The 17,939-nt window shown below is 39.5% G+C and overlaps 1 protein-coding gene and 1 long non-coding RNA gene across 6 annotated transcripts in view; one reads left to right on the forward strand and one right to left on the reverse strand.

Moving 5' to 3' along the window:
* Positions 1-17,939, reverse strand: part of LOC111875009 (GATA-binding factor A-like) — a 107,465-nt gene that overhangs the window by 35,366 nt on the left and 54,160 nt on the right. For 2 of the 5 annotated variants that reach the window (XM_033755679.1, XM_023871005.2), the window contains exons 2-3: positions 15,346-15,438; positions 12,620-12,707 (exon numbers count right to left, since the gene is read on the reverse strand). The gene's annotated coding sequence lies outside the window, so the exon portion shown is untranslated. The remainder of the gene's footprint in view (positions 1-12,619; positions 12,708-15,345; positions 15,439-17,939) is intronic. The other 3 variants (XM_023871004.2, XM_033755680.1, XM_023871006.2) reach the window with 2 other exon arrangements.
* The window catches only part of LOC111875010, a 121,289-nt gene that overhangs the window by 18,651 nt on the left and 84,699 nt on the right, over positions 1-17,939 (forward strand). The gene's annotated exons all lie outside the window — the stretch shown is intronic.

A 17,939-nucleotide genomic window follows, 5' to 3' on the forward strand; every position in this document is an offset into this window, starting at 1 on the left:
TCTACATCCCAGAAGACTGCTTTCTTCATGGTCACCGCCGTGACAACCTCAAATCTTACATAATTTACATGATTCACACCAAGGTTTCTCTTTGATAAACTAGAGATAAGATGGGAAGGAATTACAAGAAACATATTTTGAACTAATGTCGAAAAAATATAAGAAATCAGAAGAACGTTCGATCAAAAATGAGAAAAAAATAGGTAAACCTATGACAAATTTTTACTTGGAAGGTGGTAAAATCTATGCGCCCCAAACGAACGAGCAATTGTGTTTTCATTCCCTGTCAGTAATTAAGGGTTTAAAGGAGAGTAGGCGTCGTAAGTTATTCCAAAAATTATAGTTAAAAATGTAAGTAAATTCTATCGTCACTCTCTGTTGACTATAATTTGAGTTTCCTTAATTGATTGCTTAAATCATCTGCCTTCCGCATCCAGCAGTGTGACTTTGGATGAGGAAAGGGGAGAGGAATGTTAACAGCGTCTGTGTTTACAAAACAGTTTGAGACCTCCCTTGTGACAGGAGAATTGTGCCATACAAACAGAGTACGTTTACTTACTACATCCGTGGTTATTTGTGTTTGTGTCAGAAAATACAAGGAATATTTTTAAAATATTGTATTTTTTGTTTCCGTACAAGAATAAGATTAGATAATTCTAAAAGTGAAAACACGACTTTCCGGACTTGAGTTTCTCTTTCATACTTGAAGAATAAAGATTAATTGAATTTAGGAAATTTACTGCAGGCGTCAACAAAGGTGAAGATTGTTGTTTATGGTGTTGGTTGATGTTTACTGCTGTTTTGGAGGAACGTGCTGTCCATATGTTCATGGAAGAAGACAGAAAACAGAGAACGAAGGGCATGCAATCCACTAAATTTAAATAATAAACACAAAATGAGAGACATAATACGAATTTAACATCAAAAGAAATCAATGCAGAATTTTTTCTTATAGCATAACATCAACATATGTACCCAACGTATAAAATTTCGTTTCCGTATTATTTTAAGAAAGAGGTCAACAACAGAGCCAATATTTCATTACGCTTGGTCCGTACTTATATTCAGAAATCAACTGCATTGTTGGCGTCAGTGTCTGTTCCTTCACCAACAGATATTTCTTTTCTAACTCCTGTTGCAGCGTCCTTTTGAAAATGTGACAGGTAATCAAGAAGTTTCCTGCCTTTTATGAAACGCGAAAATTATTTGCCGTGTGCCAAGAGCGCTCATCTTCATCATACGCCGAATCAAATGAACGCAGTCTACACCTTCGCAACTTGATTCTATTTTAAGATGCGTTCTGATGTTATCCACGCATTAATGTCTAGGTCCTCCACGTGCCCTTTTCCCTTCAAATTTTCTAATGAATTTTTATGTTTGTCGTATATTATCCTAGTAGGCTTTTTCTAAATAAATGTCATTAATATATTGTCACTTCTGCCTGGTTGCGTGACTAATAATAATGGGTTCTGGATTCAAATATTGGATTTATTTGCATTTCTTTACAATTACGATAAATTGTGACAGCTCAGAATCGGTGATTGTCTACGACTCACTCAATTCCTTGCTGGATCAGGAACGTCTTCTCTTCCACTGCGACGACTGGCGAACGGCCAATCATTGCTCAACCATTGAACTGCCTTCTGAATTCTGAATTCTCTTGCCAACGAATCGCGACTCTTTTACAACTTCCAGGCAACCAGAATATAATTTATCATGTCAAATATTTGTTCTCTTTTCTGTCGTCACGTGGGTCTGTGTTTAGAGACTTGCTACCTAGAAACGACTCGTTCGTTGCTATTCGTTGCAGCGGGTACGTGCTTCCAAGCTGTTACTCAGCAATGGATGTCCTCTCAGGCTCCACTCTTCCGGCTTTCAACCCGTATTTACTAATCCTTTGCCTAGCAATGGATTATTCCATTACAATATGCTTTTCTGCTACATAATCCCAGACAGTTGTGTGATGTGGTTTGTAGACACCTCCCTCCATAAGCATTTATGTATGGACGTGACCATTTTCCTCTGATTTCAAACGAGAGATGTGGTGAATAAAATTGTACTGAAGGATTTTTCTGATACGTTTTCTACTATCTTTATAAAAGAACTTGTAGAAAACACGACGAAAAGTACGTAACAGAGGAAGAATATGCAACTCGCGAGTAGGGTTTGAGGTGTCTCAGCGGTGGTTATGAAAGCTCGCTCTGCTTGCCACCTGCTTTCGCGTTAGTTTCTTGTTGGTCTTATTCTTCGACCCTGAAGAGGGAGGCGATATGTTCCTCCGAAATGTCGACTGACGTTCAACGAACTACACGGCGTTACATTCCAGAAGGTATCACTCCTCACTCGCGAGTAAATGAGATTTGTATTAAGCTATCAGTCTCGGCTTGCTGCCCAAATACGAATGGCCGCTTCAGTGTACTGTTATTTTCGCTCTTAGTCCACAGGAGCATAGGTTTGATACCTGCTTCTCATTATATATATACCGTCACTCTTCCAGACAGACTTTCTGCACTCGAATAGAACAGCCGATACAAACTGAAGTCTGAGAACTAATTTTCAGTACGTAGGGTGATAGGGAAAACTGCATAATGAGGAGCTTCATAACTTGTACTCTTCTCCTAGTAAATTAGAATGATCAAGTCAAGGAGGATGAGATGGTCAAGGCATCTAGAACGAATGGGGAAAAGAGGAATGCATATGGGATATTGGTTGGAAGGCCAGAAGAAAAGAGACCACTAGGAAGCCCAAGACGTAGGTGGGTGAACAATATTAAAATGGATCTTACGGAGATAGGATGGGACGGTATGGACTTCAATTAACCTGGCTCAGGATAGGGACAATTGGAGGGCTCTTGTGAACACAGTAATGAACCTTCGGATTCCATAATATGATGGGAAGTTCTTGAATAGCTGCAAAATTGGCGGCTTATCAAGTAGGACTCAGATTCGTGAGTGAGTGAGTGAGTGAGTGAGTGAGTGAGGACGATAGGTTAATTCGAAAAAGAATTAAGATGAAGGGAGACGCTAATGTTTATCTTTAGTCAAGAGAGTAACAGTAGAATTTCAAATTTTATGAAAATCATAATTTCGACTTTCGGAACCTCCCCTGTGTGCTGGCCCTCCTTAACGCTTCCTAATGAATTCTTTTTAATAGCATAGGTTATGTAGCTTAGTAGGGCAAATGCAAAATGGCGAATTTGAACAAATTTGGAAGAAAATGATGGTCGCGTGTTTTCAAATTATTGTTATTTTGAATAGCCATGACATGGGAGCGGTTCCAGCCCCCGATGACTTGTGTATGTAAAAATGTGAGCAGTGTCTCTCATAATTGCGTGGTACTATTGTTAGTACCATGGCCGGTCACCGTAGCCGAGCGGTCTAAGGCATGCACTGTCTTCGCTCGCTCGGAAGCCGGGATCGTGGGTTCGAATCCCACTCAGAGCATGGATGTTTGTGTGCGTTTTTCTGTGTTTGTTTACAGGTAGAGGCCTTGCGACGAGCTGATCACTCGCCCAAGGAGTCCTACCGTATGTGTAAGATCTAGAAAAACCGAAGTGAACGGAGTTCATGGAGGTAGGCCTAGGCCCACTGGGGCTGTAGTGCCAAGAAAAAAAAGCATTGTTAGTACCATTCTGGTATTCAGTGTTATGCTACGGCAGATCTACGAATAATTGACTGAACCGTACTGTAATGTTTCGATTAAATCATTACAGCATTCCAGTTATCTGTGTTGGTTCCAGTTTCCAGAGTAGTAATTAGTTAGTTCTTCAGTCAGTGAATTAGAAAGTTAACCGTTTAGCTAAGAAGTCAGTCAATTAGTCAGCCAGTGAATTAGTTTCGGAAGAACGTCGGTTAACACAATATCTACACAGCGCCACATCCCAGAAGACGGCATTCTTCATAGTCACCGTTGTGAAAACTTCATATCTTACACAATTATTTTCCCCCTTTGGCGCTACAACCCAAATTTGGACCTAGGCCTACCTCTTTGAAACTCTCGGTTTCACTTTGGTTTACTATGAGTAGATCTTAGACATTTGGTAGGACTCCTTGGGCGGGTGACCAGCTTTTCGCAAGGTCTCTCTACCTGTACACAAACACAGAAAAATACACATTCATACACACAAAGATACCAAACATCAATGCCCTGAGTGGGATTCGAACCCACGATCCCGGCTTCCGAAGAAGCGAAGACAGTGCATGCCTTAGACCGCTCGGCTTCCGTGACCGGCATCTTACACAATATTAATGTAGTTATTATGTTAAGAACACAAATGTAAAGCTTGCAACTTGCGTCCGTGCCGTGTTGGTGGCTGGGTACAATTCCACGTTTCCCATCAGAGTGTTGTGCTTATAGTGCAACTTCATCTATGAGACTTGAACTTCTGATGGCTGTCAATATTCATGTTACGGTCTTCTGAGATGGGACAACTCTTACGGTGGCTGACGGGTACCGAAGTTTCGGAGGAACATTTTGCCCTGAAAATCTACTCAAGAAAACCGTAATCGACTTATTTCATTTTAGAACAGAAGAGCGGGTCTAATATAAAAAGCGAAAGGTAGTCACGTTCAAGTCATCCACTTTGGTGCGTTGGTGTGGGGGTCCTGGAGACAGGAGCGACACCTCCATTAGTGCTGCCTGATGGCATTATCTAGTCCGGACTCTGTTCTAAGTTCTGTCGTCTCACATCAAGAATGTCACAAGTGCTAGGATTCCCGAATTCTAAATGCAGAATACACGAGCTCTAATTTATAATTTGTTTTCGGGATAAATTCATTACTTCATCCTTTCTCTTCTTGCAGACATTCACCTAATCTTGCTCATCACACTGCAGATACATTTTGCATGATATTTACAAATAATTTCTCTTTCGAAATACCGAAAAAGCTAGACATCCCTGCTGAGTGTACGGAAAATTCTAAAATAAATTACATTTTTATGAAACAACGCGAGGATAATATATATCATTGTTAATACGATTATGCGAGGTTCCACAAAACATCTGATAATAACAGAAATTAGAAATCATCTATTACTAATTTTCCAGGCAAATATTTTATAATATTTCATGTAACCAGAGCTTCATGAACTGCAGTTTTGGGGTCACTGAATTAGAAGAATTATGAGTCTCCTCTCCCCCCCCCTTGGCACTACAGCCCCAGTGGGCCTATTCCTACCTCCATGAACTTCTCCGTTCACTTCGGTTTTTCTAGATCTTAGACATACGGTACGACTCCTTGGGCGGGTGATCAGCTCGACGCAAGGCCTCTAGCTGTACACAAACACAGAAAAACGCACACAAACTAAACATCCATGCCCTGAGTGGGATTCGAACCCACGATCCCGGTTTCCGAGCGATCGAAGACAGTACATGCCTTAGACCGCTCGGCTACCGTGACCGGCATGAGTCTCCTTACCAAGTATTAATTGAGGCCTACGTGAAGAAACATATTGGTCTGTAACTCAGATAATAACGACTTGCTCATTAACTTCGTACCTCTGACAGTGTGGGACATCTTATGTGATGTGTTTCATAAGTTGGCAAGAAATTGACTCATTTATCGATTTTGTATCGATGCAGATCTTGTTAAACTAAAAATTGGATGAAATAATATCATGCAAGCGTCTATAGAAGTGCAAGAAGTTTCTTACAGCGGCGACTATGAAGAGTTCTATCTTCAAGGACATGCGGCCCTGTGTTCCGGTGAAATTCAACGGACTACACGACCCCTGAAAGGACAAATATGTAAAGAATCCGTTTGAAATTACTGTCGTCTGGAAGGACTGACACATTACAGCAAAGTTTAATCACGGAAATATTTTTTCAGAGTCCTTTTACGAGTTCCTGGTTCAGTCTATCGTTTCCGAAGATTCTTACGTGGATGCAGGACTAAACCGTAAAGATTATAGTATGAATAACCGCCATGAAGAATACGCATAGACTTAGTGCAATTTTCGTAACATATCGGTTTCCTAGACGTGATTCACCCCCGCACTCCTAGCATCCGCTCTGCCTGAGGCAGCATGTCTAGGAGCCCGTTTACAGGCCACTAAAAGCAAGAAATACTATCGCTTAGGCTAGCCGCTCGGTAAATGGCATGTAAGTATGTTCTAATTGCATTTACTTCCGTTTCTAGGTTTTGAGGTTGAAGAATAACTGAAAATTAAACCCGAAATTTCGTATGATCACGAACCTGTGTTGTGTTTCATTGGGTTTCAATTAAATTTGAGCTCAGAAAAAAAAAACTCACTTCATTTCCATGGGCTAACTTTGGAAAACGCTTCATATGATTCGTTGACATTTTGTGTGAGAGTTCTGAAACAAAATTTACTTGGCAAATTTAATTTTTTGTTCATATCGGTCACTTATATCTCCTCTCTCACACGAAGCTGAAATTGAATCTCAACAAATTTCCTTAATATTATCCTTGTTCCAAACTCAGTTCCTTAAGCTCTATAAATCTAACTAAAAAGTGGTCCGGTGTATTTTTGCGCAAGTAAAATTGCTTTATGTTTGTACGAAGTGTGAGAGCTCTGGTATTAATCAGATTTTTAAAAACTATATGACCCTTATCGAGTCCTTAGACTGTCTCAGGTAACAATATATACATGTAAAATTTGAGGTTTTTACGGCGGTGACTATGAAGAAAGCAGTCTTATTGGATGTGGCACCGTGCAGAAGTGGTGTTAACCGACGTTTCGGAGGAACGTATCGCCTCCATCTTCAGGGTAGAAGGAAAAATAAGAAAATCCGCAAGCGAAGAGACCGTGAGAACCGGTACAAGCAGTACCGGTTCTCACGGTCTCTTCGCTACACGGTGTCACATCCCAGAAGACTGCTTTCTTCAATATATACATGGTCATCATACGTGCACATATAGGCAACAGTAAGTTTCAGGTTTATCTAGACTGAATTATATTTTCCAATCTTATCTCTTCGTCCCTGTACCGAATTACACAGTATTTTATGCCTGAAAATTTTGTAAATTAAACAGATGGTTTGTGCATTTTAATAGCTTAGGACAATAAGAATTCTGCATCTTGAAGAGTGGTTTTCAGGAAAAAAAAAGTCTTTGCTTGTATTTATCTTTTATATGTTGTAATAATGTACTTCTGTCTTCCAAGACGACTTATGCATTCCTCTGAAACGATAGGTATAAAATTTATGTTCCTACAATGTGTGCTGTGAGTGACAAATGTCAGGTAATTCGAACATATTTATTGCTGCTGTTACAGTTAATATGAATATAGAAAGACGTAGAAAACAAATATTCAACTAGTCTGACATAAGGCTCGTTAAATACCTTTCCAATAAATCTAGGTTTATAGTAGATATGTGAAGTTAAGAGCTATCTGATCCGTCTCTTCAAATTTCATGTTTAAGGGATCAGTATATCGTGATCACGTGCCCGTCTGTTTCCTGTATTATTTCTGTCATCTATTGAGAGAATTTCGTGGCAGTAATTATGAATACTGTGCCACTGGAAACCGCCATCCGTAACAAGGCAAACCTCAGGGATGACAGTAGCTGTAATGTCATGCAAGGATCGAACAGAGTTTTTAAATGTTGTATGATGATAGTTATTTAAAAATATCCATTTATTAGATTATCTGTCGGTAAAAAATATTTAAAAAAAAAACGAAATGTCTATTTGAAATCGGTATTTGCTTCCCTTCCTGATGAAAGCTGATAGATCTTAGTACTTAAAATACGTTAAGACAAGTTATAAATATATGTACGAGTATACAATACATATACATATAGTGTCATGGCGCCTGAAAGCTGCAATCTGCCCATCTTCTGGGCGGGGCTTCGCTGAGCACGTTCCCTTGGCAACACGGAAAGCGCCGTAGCTGGACGGCGAATTGTTGGAACACGTTTCCACGGCAACAAATACGACTGAAGAAGTATTGCAGTGCGTACAGAGTCACGTTTCTCTTGCAACGGAGAGGTAAGGGTTGTTGGCACAGTAAAGAAAGACGTATATACGAAGTATGAACCCTTGGAGACGGTAATCTCTATACGGCTCTACCAAAACCTACTTTAGGGAGCGACCTACTGATTGCGCTAAGAATATTAGATACAGACTTGCTCACCGAATTCGTACAAGGAACATCTACGAGTGGAAGTGTTGAAGACTTTGTGTGTTATTGTTCCAGTAACATTTTGAAGTGTTTGTAGATCAGCCTGGTGATTGTCCAGTAAATTGATTCAAGAATCCAGAGAACCCATTAATTACTTGTCGCGTTACCGGGATACATGGAAATACATATACCTTTATAAACACACATGCACATTAAACATGTAGGATTATATGCCTAAGGAAGTAGATTAAGGGAGAGAAATACAGATAACATATTGAAAATTTTCATATATTTAAAGCACGTTTCAGCAGAAGCCTTGCAGTGAGATATGCCACTGTCAAAAATATATTCTTCACAGATTTAGGCTGTCAACACTTTCATCATGTTTCCACAGCTCGAATGATAACATTTCATGGTTACTTTATGGAACATTCCATACATAACTTATTTTCTCCTCCGGACGTTTCATGTAATGATATTTTAATTATTACTAAGAAACACAATGGCATTTCCAACACTAGCTCTGACAGTACTGAATATACATGGTTTACGGATTTGTGTATCTGTCTATGCATGTATGTACGCCCACGCGCATGTAGCCTATAAAACTCTACGTATATTTGTGTATATATTTATGTATGTGTAACTCGTATGTATTTATATACGTACGTTTGCGTTACGTATATGTGAATACATATAAACCACGTATGTATTTGTGTGTGCATGTGTAAATTTGTGCATATGCGCATACATGTACGTGTATATGGGCTATGTAGGACTATATATGTGTGTGTGTGTGTATGTATGTATGTACATATGTATGAGCGTAGCGTTAGAGGAATTAGGCTCCAGACCTGATTCTGGAAGACAAAGAATAGCAATTTAGCCTGAATCCCGTACCTGTCTTTTCCACAGAATAAACCAAAAAGTTCACTCCTAAAATAATGAGCATAATGTTCAGACATCCAGTCAGTAATTCTATGTTCCAATGTGTATGCAGTTAAAACAAGCAGTACTTGACTTCAGCTCTAATCTACGTACATGTATGCGTTATTTAACAAGACTGTCGGAAGCTTAGACCATAACATCGAAAATACGAGTAGGAAGATCAATTAATGACTTGGTAAGGATGGTGGCCTCATTTCAGTCCTGGAGGAACTGAGGACAACCACAGTAAATATCAGCACAAGAGTAACGTCAACAACAACAAACGAAAGCTAGCGGTTGAGTGAGTAGTAATTTTTCTATTTATTCGGAAGATCCTTGGTTCAAATCGCGGGAAGAGAACGGTTACTCTTACTTAAATTTTAGTGGATTTCCTCAGTCTCTCCAATTTAATGCTGGCATAGTAAGCCTACGGGAGCCGAGATGGTAGTCGGTATAGCAATGGCTACGGGCCGGATGACCGAGGGGTTGGAGTTCGAGTCCCGATAGGGACAAGATTTTTCTCCACGTAGTCCAGGCCGCCTCTGGGGTCCACTCAACCTCCTAACCAATGGGTACCGGGTACTCTTCCCCCCGGGGTTGAAGCGACCGGGGCGTGAAACTGACAACTCACCTCCAATTAGTGCCGAGGTAAAAAAAAGTGGATCTAAACATCCACTTCCCCATACGCCTTCATAGAATAGTGCTTTATAAGTTAGGCGGAGGAATGACTTTACCTTTACTTTTACATAGCAGGCCTAATTTAGATAAGGTCGGGATCGGTTCCTTCCGTACCTTTCGAAACTTACTGTTCACTAAACGTCTTTCCTGTCGGCGTTCTCTAGTTGTGCTAATCACAAAGCAGTTAATACGCAACTAAACAATTAAGTGACAACAGATCGTTTTGTATTCCTTATAGTGTTGCTGACGTAAACACAAATTAAATTTCGTCGACGATAATAATTATTGCCATATATCACAGAATGTTACGAAAGATTACTTTTTCACATTAAGCTAGAGGTTTCTGTGTGCCACTTTTGCTCTGGGTGACTTGGCCAGTCTGAGCTTTGTGGCGACATCTCTTAGTCGGGTGGAGTCCTCCGCGCTCTAAGCAGATAGAAGCACTACAAGAAAAGTAGACTGGAACTTAACCCCCCACCCCATAACTTTATATTATTTTTATTGACATTCTAGCTCTTTATGCTCCAATGTTCTGCCCCTTCCTTTCATCAAATTAAATGAATGATATACGCCAATATATATCCAAAACTCCATGTTTTTTAATTATTTAAATAGTAAATTTAAGAGGTTTTTAAAATAGAATATGATTAAAATATTGTCAAAAATTCCACAAACACGGCCAGTCGTGTATACGTATACTTACATGTCATCATCATCACCAGTAATCTGTCAAGACGACAGGTTCACAGTCTCTTTCAAAACAGTTCCTCCACTTAATGCGATCTAGAGCTTTCTCCTTCAAATGACAGTATCCTCTTCTGTCCCCAAGGTCATCCAGCATCTTCTTACGTCTTCTTCCTCGTCTTCTTGTCACTTCTATCCGCCCATCTATCTTTCCTTCGATAGCTTCTTTTAGAAGGCAGTTTCTGCGTAAAACANTGCTACAGTAACTATGGACATGTAATCGCAAGTTTAATTCAAAATAAAACAAATTTCTAAGGGGAAGGAATCGATAATTGTACTAATCATTAAGGCATCTGTAGCCGTAAACCGAAGGAAATCAGTATATGTAGATAGGCAGAAAGGTGGCTAGCATCTCTGGACTAACCCCATGATGCATAGGCCACGCGGTTAGTCACTGGCTTCCCACCGCGGCGGCCCGGGTTCGATCGTGGATCTGGTCAAGTGGGATTTGTGGTGGACAAAGTGGCTCTGGGGCGGGTTATCTCCGAGTACATCGGATTCCCCTGTCAATCTTCATTCCACTAAATTCTTCATCATAATCACCCGGGGCAGGCTACAATAGGCCAATCAGTGGCCTCCGTGCCGAATGGACCCAGTTGGACTCCACCTCCAATAAGCGAAAAGATAAAAATACATCTGCAGTGTACAGACCTACTACATGTGCCTCTTTGTGATTTGTCACTACGAGAATCAAAGTGAAATTGCAAAGCTCTAAACTTGTGTTCAGGAGGCAACGGGCTCGAATTTAGTCGGGTTACTAGTTATGTTGATTATTTCAATAGTTTTCTTCGATATCTCCAGGCAATTGCCTGGCATATGTTGCAGTTGCTGATGGTCACCTCCTATTATATCTTTACGTACATCTCATTTCGGGCTAAGGACTCTTACCTCGTTGAAACAGTGTTATTAACATACATATAAATTTGTGACTTTGAAGAGTGATTGTTGAAAGATGAAGAGTCTCAAAATACGTAATTTCCGAAAAGAAATCTCGTTTTTATGGTTTGGTAAAATTAGTGCTTTATAGCCTACTCAGTGATGTCGTCAGTGGCATGGACCTCCAGATGCAGAGGATAGCTGTGAATGTGTGAATGAACAGTTGAGGACAACCAACAAGTACTGTTCCTCCGACTATGAAAATAGGGCTAACAATCCTTGCCGAAAAACAACAGCATTAGAAAAGCAGAAGTTAGATTTAATGGACATAGAGGAAGTCAGATGGGATAAAATCAGAAACGGGTTAGAGATTATTCTGCGGAAATTGCAATAATAATCATCCACTAGAGACAGGCGTTTTCGTATGTAAACGAATGTATTAAAAGTTAGCGGACGTTCTCCTTCCTCTGGGTTCTTGAACTGCAACCGGCCTCAGCTACCATATATTAACAGCAACAGCTCACAACTACTGAACTTCAGTTCTCTAACACACTGTCTCGCTCAGTAACTCATCAATCTACTCAAATCAATTCAACTCTCATTAACTGCCCTGTTTATAAAATGTAAGCACGGACTGCAGAGAAAACACTTCCTCTATTGTTGCTTACGGGTCGTTGCCTATTAACGATCGTTGTCTAGTTGTTTCTTTCTCAATCGTTGTCTAGCAACGAGTTTATATGTAACAATATTGTCAAATGTATGAGTCCTTTTTGTGGAACAATTACTGACATGGGGCTAATGATCTTGGGCAGACTGAGAAACTTGCAGCTGAACCTGCATTACCTGAGTCTATTTCTATTGATGTAATAGCGCCATTCGATATAGGATCCCTAATTTATGTAACAGGAAGACCTTTTGAAACAAGGCGGAGTTATTAAAGTCGTGTTTTTGATGATATCCTTAGCAAGAAATTAAAAATTCGACGACGTAACTTATAACATTATTGTTAACAACGGAACCTGAAGCACATCTGTCACGTGATATTACCTAGAAATATGAACAAATTTACGGACTTTCATGAAGTTTGTTATGCTTATTTATAATGTAATTGAGGCCTTCCTCCCTTCTCTTAAATTTTATTGGCAGAAACCTCATATAAAATGAAACAACTGAGTTTCAAAGTTCGTATATCTGTAAGTTTTGGCTCAACTTGCTGTTCAGATGGATGCATCATAGAAATGAAGTTATTACACAGCGTTTTACATTTAACTAGATTACCTTTGCATCACCTTCACTTCTTCCACTTTACCTCTTTGTTTCGTTTCACTTCCACTTCCACTTCCACACTGCTACTAATTCTCCCTCTTCCAGGTCTCGAAGTAGTGTCCGTATGTGTTCTAGAAAAAAAAAGGAAAAGAGAATTATACAATCATCTTCTCGAAACAAATTAATAATGTAACAAATTTAAAAGCGGCAACTTTCAAATACGATAGAAATTAAGCAATATCCTCGCATCTAAAATTGAACAGATCGTTAAATAGGTTCGTGTTTCTAATTGTCCTTCCAAGATTTCAGAGTAGCAGAACATTTCTGTCAATATGTCTACTGTCTTGTCTAGCGCATTATTCTAATTTCATAGTTGTCTCTGTTGAATACTTCCTACTGATATTATTGCTGTTGTTTGGAATCTCAGGAGCTCTCTGGTTCAAACCTCAGCTGGTAGACTACCTATCCATACCAAGAATTGTTATGGTTGTTCTCAGTTAATACTTGAACATTCTTATCAACAAACTCTTTATACATAAGCTGTTATTTCTCAATGGACACTACACAGTTTTCGTAACTAATGTAAGGTCCTTAAATAGAACCTAAAAAGTGAAAAAGAAATTAAAAACGAGGATAAAATAAAGAGAAGATGAAAGAAATAAATGATTGACTTGGAAAAAGAAAATAAGGGGGGATAAGAAGCAGAAACAGAAGGAGGAAGTAAGAGAAGAAGAATAAGTGACGTTAGTGAGAATTTCGTTGTTATAAATATACTGTCTCTAGAAATTGCTACCAAATTTCTAAATAAATTCACCTGACAGCCCGTTAATCTAGATAGATCTAATTCTCCACGATATTGAAATCCAATCTAGCACACTGAACTTTGTTAGAGCGAGTTCCTTTACAAACTGATTGTTTTAATAACATAAAATCAATCATAAAGGTAAAATGTGAGTCAGGTCCGTGCCATTAATGTAAGTTTAAAGGACAGTGCTGAGTATCATATGTCTATCTTTACTGTTAGCTTCTTTCAAAATAACATGAAATACCCAATGCCGACTCGAAATGGAAAATAAGACATGTCTACTCGAAGGACAAACTTTAAGTTGTAAAGATCTTGTATTTGAATTTAAGAATGGAGCTGTATACGCCAACTAAATGGACATATTTTCCAAATCACTTATCTCAGATTATGTATGAGTCATTGATCTTGATATTAATTTACTGAAAACGTAAATCCATTGACGTAACAGTAGTCACGTCATACAAGGTCTCCACAAATCACAAATTATTCTTAATTCTTCAAACAAGTTTTTCAGATTAATCACAACTATATTTTACATCCACCTCAGATCTGGAGGACCCCAGCTTCATATTTAATGAAGAGTTTGTTCTTTCTTGTAGTGTAGAGTCCGGGGAGTGAAGTTCGCCACTAACCCTTACCAAATGCAAAGATTAAACATACGTTGAGATACATTACAGTCCCACTGAGCGTCTTCGTGGTGTATCCTATTAATTTCTTGTACTACTGACATTTTTTCTTAATATCGGTAGCTTCATGTTCAGTTTGTCCTTCGCGTGAAGTAGAAGATATAACTGACTTGTATGGAAATTAAATTTATGCGAAAACTTCAAAGTAGATTCCCCTAAAAACAAACGTTATCGAAATCTTCAGACACTGAACACGAGAACGGTCAGATGCGACTTTTCCATTATGTGTGTTTGTGTTCCTTTTCTGTTCCTTGTTTTTGCATTTTGTGCAAATGACGTGTTGTAGGGGTCTATACGTTTCATATCTTGCATCAGCTATGATCCCATTGATCAATAAGCGCCCCTACGTTGTACTGTGGGGGCGCGAACATTGAGTGACGGAAAGGGGTGGCTGGAATAACAGCGGTGCCCCAAAGGGTTGCGACCCAACCGACTGCAAAGAACAATCTGTCCGGCTTCTTGATCGAAGCCAGGCAATCCTGCCATCTTCTCACGTGGAGTCACAGGAAGATGCTTTAGGAATTGAATGCAAAACCGATGTAAGTAAACCCTACGTTACATTCCAAAATGTCTATTCCCTTCTGCACTCTCAATCTTGTCGTGGAAGTACTAAGATCCAGAAGGGCTCCTTCTGAAGGGCTATTAACAGCCGGATTGCCCTTACTATCTCAACCACCTTAATGAATATTTTGCCTTAAGTCACTGAAACAAGGCCTCAGGTGTTCATAAGTGCATTTGGTTTCGATTTCTAGCAGGGGCAAGAGATGTTTCTCTCTTCCACAGTATCCAGACCGGCTACGAGGCCCACCCAGTCTCCTATCTAATATGTCCCGGGAGCTCTTTCCACCAGGGTTAAAGTGGTAGGGGCGTGAGGCTGACCACTCATCTCTATCTAATGCCGAGTTCGAAAATTGAGGAGCTATACTTCTACTCCTCCATACGTCTCCATGGCGTGATGTTTAATTAATTAAGCACAGAGGAAACTTCTCATTTTTCTATCTGGATATTTTCCCGAATATGATCCAAGAAAGACAACTGTTGAATTTTCTATTCTGTGATAAATCTATTTACTATGCGTATCTGCCTTATATATTCCATGTCTCTAATGTGATGAAACTAATTAACAGACATCACTTCCAGTTCTGCATGAAAAGTGTATTTTACTAATCGGTTTCAATAAAGTGCATGGAGTAGGAAGTTCTTCGATTGTCTCGGCTTCTAAAAATTAAAATTTAGTTTAATTCATATGAAAAGAGTGTGAGCGGAAGCCCTTCTTACCCTTACTTCCAGATTATGCGGTTTAACTGCTCTTCTGTACAACGCAATTCGCGGATCTCCACGGCCCAGTGGATAACGAACCTCCTTCTGGTCCTGAAAGGTCAGAATTCACATCTCAAACCAGAGTCCATCTATCCTGTATTTCATGGTTTTCTACACTCTTTCCAAGTAAGTTTCGGAATCTTAGTACCTTACACTTTGTGGATCTATACATCCACTCCCCCATACGCCTTCATGGCTTCGTGCGTAATTAGTTAAGCACAGGGACAACTTTACATTACACTTCCTTCCACATCACTTGTAATTCATTATTCACTATCATCGGAATCGTAGTACCTTACACTTTGTGGATCTATACATCCACTCCCCCATACGCCTTCATGGCTTCGTGCGTAATTAGTTAAGCACAGGGACAACTTTACATTACACTTCCTTCCACATCACTTGTAATTCATTATTCACTATCATCGGAATCGTAGTACCTTACACTTTGTGGATCTATACATCCACTCCCCCATACGCCTTCATGGCTTCGTGCGTAATTAGTTAAGCACAGGGACAACTTTACATTACACTTCCTTCCACATCACTTGTAATTCATTATTCACTATCATCGGAATCGTAGTACCTTACACTTTGTGGATCTATACATCCACTCCCCCATACGCCTTCATGGCTTCGTGCGTAATTAGTTAAGCACAGGGACAACTTTACATTACACTTCCTTCCACATCACTTGTAATTCATTATTCACTATCATCGGAATCGTAGTACCTTACACTTTGTGGATCTATACATCCACTCCCCCATACGCCTTCATGGCTTCGTGCGTAATTAGTTAAGCACAGGGACAACTTTACATTACACTTCCTTCCACATCACTTGTAATTCATTATTCACTATCATCCTAATCATAGCTATGTAGACTGGGCTACAGACAGCGCCGTTAAGCATACCATAAGTAAATAAATACCTCTCCAGAAAAATTAATTTAATTGTAAATTTCTGCAGCGTGGGGGATGAGTTGACTCGAGATTCGAACCCAGCACCGTAAGAGACGGAAAGCACGACTCAATAGTATAAGCTTATTCATTGCGCATATTAAAATAAAATGGAGCTGCTGTTATAATGTCGAAAACTGAATGTGCTTTTATCAAAAGTGCAAAACCGAATAACTAACTTAAAGCAAGTACTGTTAGTTCACCATCCGCAACGCACTAAAATATATTTTTTTTATAAAATGAGCCATTTATAATTAGCAGGGATCAACAATTAGTAAACGACAAAGCACACTTTCTTTAAAACTGCTGTAATTTCATAAGTTTTCAATTTGCTGTATTATCGCTACAATAATTTTATATCTATTAACCGTTTATTGCAGTCACGAGGCTTAAAGTGTCCATAGTTTTTATCCCATGCGTACTCTGTGGTCTTGGGTTCAATTCATGCTAGGGACATTGATGCTTCTGTTTCTTGTATTGTGTTTTGTTATGGTAGTGGGGTGCTATTGTGCGTAGAAAAATTCTCCATCTAATTTATTCTGAGATCTAAGCAATGAAGGNTGAAGGTAAATGACAGAGAGAGAGTGAGAGACAGTAATGCCTAATATGATACAGCCTTACTAGGAGCAGTTTGGTAGAAACATACTCTTCCGTTACTGTCCTTTCAGCCAAAATATAAATGTTTTGGTGGATCGCCACTTAGGCCACTCTCGCACTAACTGCCGTTTAGCCTGCCTGGGAAAACACAGAAACCCTTTCTTCGCGGCATGAGGTGTTACGTGCTCCAGAGAGCCGCCCTCCTTCTGATGGTCACAACAACCACTCAGCTTCAAATTTGTAATATTTCTTCCCTTCCTCGACACTGATAATGCTCTCGTTTCTGCTTTCCTTTTCCATGCCACTGTCCTCCACCCTCTTTGAAAACACTCCCTTCTCTTCCTCCTAACTTCTGACATTTGGAGATCTGTAAGCCTCTTCACATACAGAACAAGTATTCAAGTCGTCGCGACGGCAAAGTTTGAGATTGTGTTCTTGTGTTTTGATGTCGTTTAGACTTGTAAGCGGTTACTGTGTTTCGGAGGCACATGATGTCTCCATCTTCAGGCGCGTAGGATAAGGAATCATTTGGGTTAAGAAATAACCCTGAGCAATATTACCTCCCCATAGAAAATAAACTAATATACTCGTATATATGACGTTTTTTCTCACAACGATAAATGTTCAGATTAGGGATTTCTAGGTTGTGACACCGTGCAGACTTGTGAGAGGATACTGCATTTCGGCGGTATATGATATTTCCATCTTCAGGGATGAGGTGTGTAGGATATTAAATCGGTTGTTTTAAGAGAGAACCCTGTTGCCTCATCATCCAGGTTACGCGTGGGTTTAATTCACGACAGTGAATGTTCAGATTGTGGTCATCTGAATTGTGACGCCGTTCTTATGAATGACGAAAGTGTTGTATGTCATGTATCTATAAAAATACCTATAAAATGTATTTGTTTACAGTTTCAGTATAGTTGAAAAAAGTGCTAGTGTGGAGGCAAATATTCAAGGTGACAATGAAGAAGAAAGTGCAGATGCGTGACGTCT

This window comes from Cryptotermes secundus, unplaced genomic scaffold (genome assembly GCF_002891405.2).
Source record: "Cryptotermes secundus unplaced genomic scaffold, Csec_1.0 scaffold973, whole genome shotgun sequence".
Taxonomy (NCBI): domain Eukaryota; kingdom Metazoa; phylum Arthropoda; class Insecta; order Blattodea; family Kalotermitidae; genus Cryptotermes; species Cryptotermes secundus.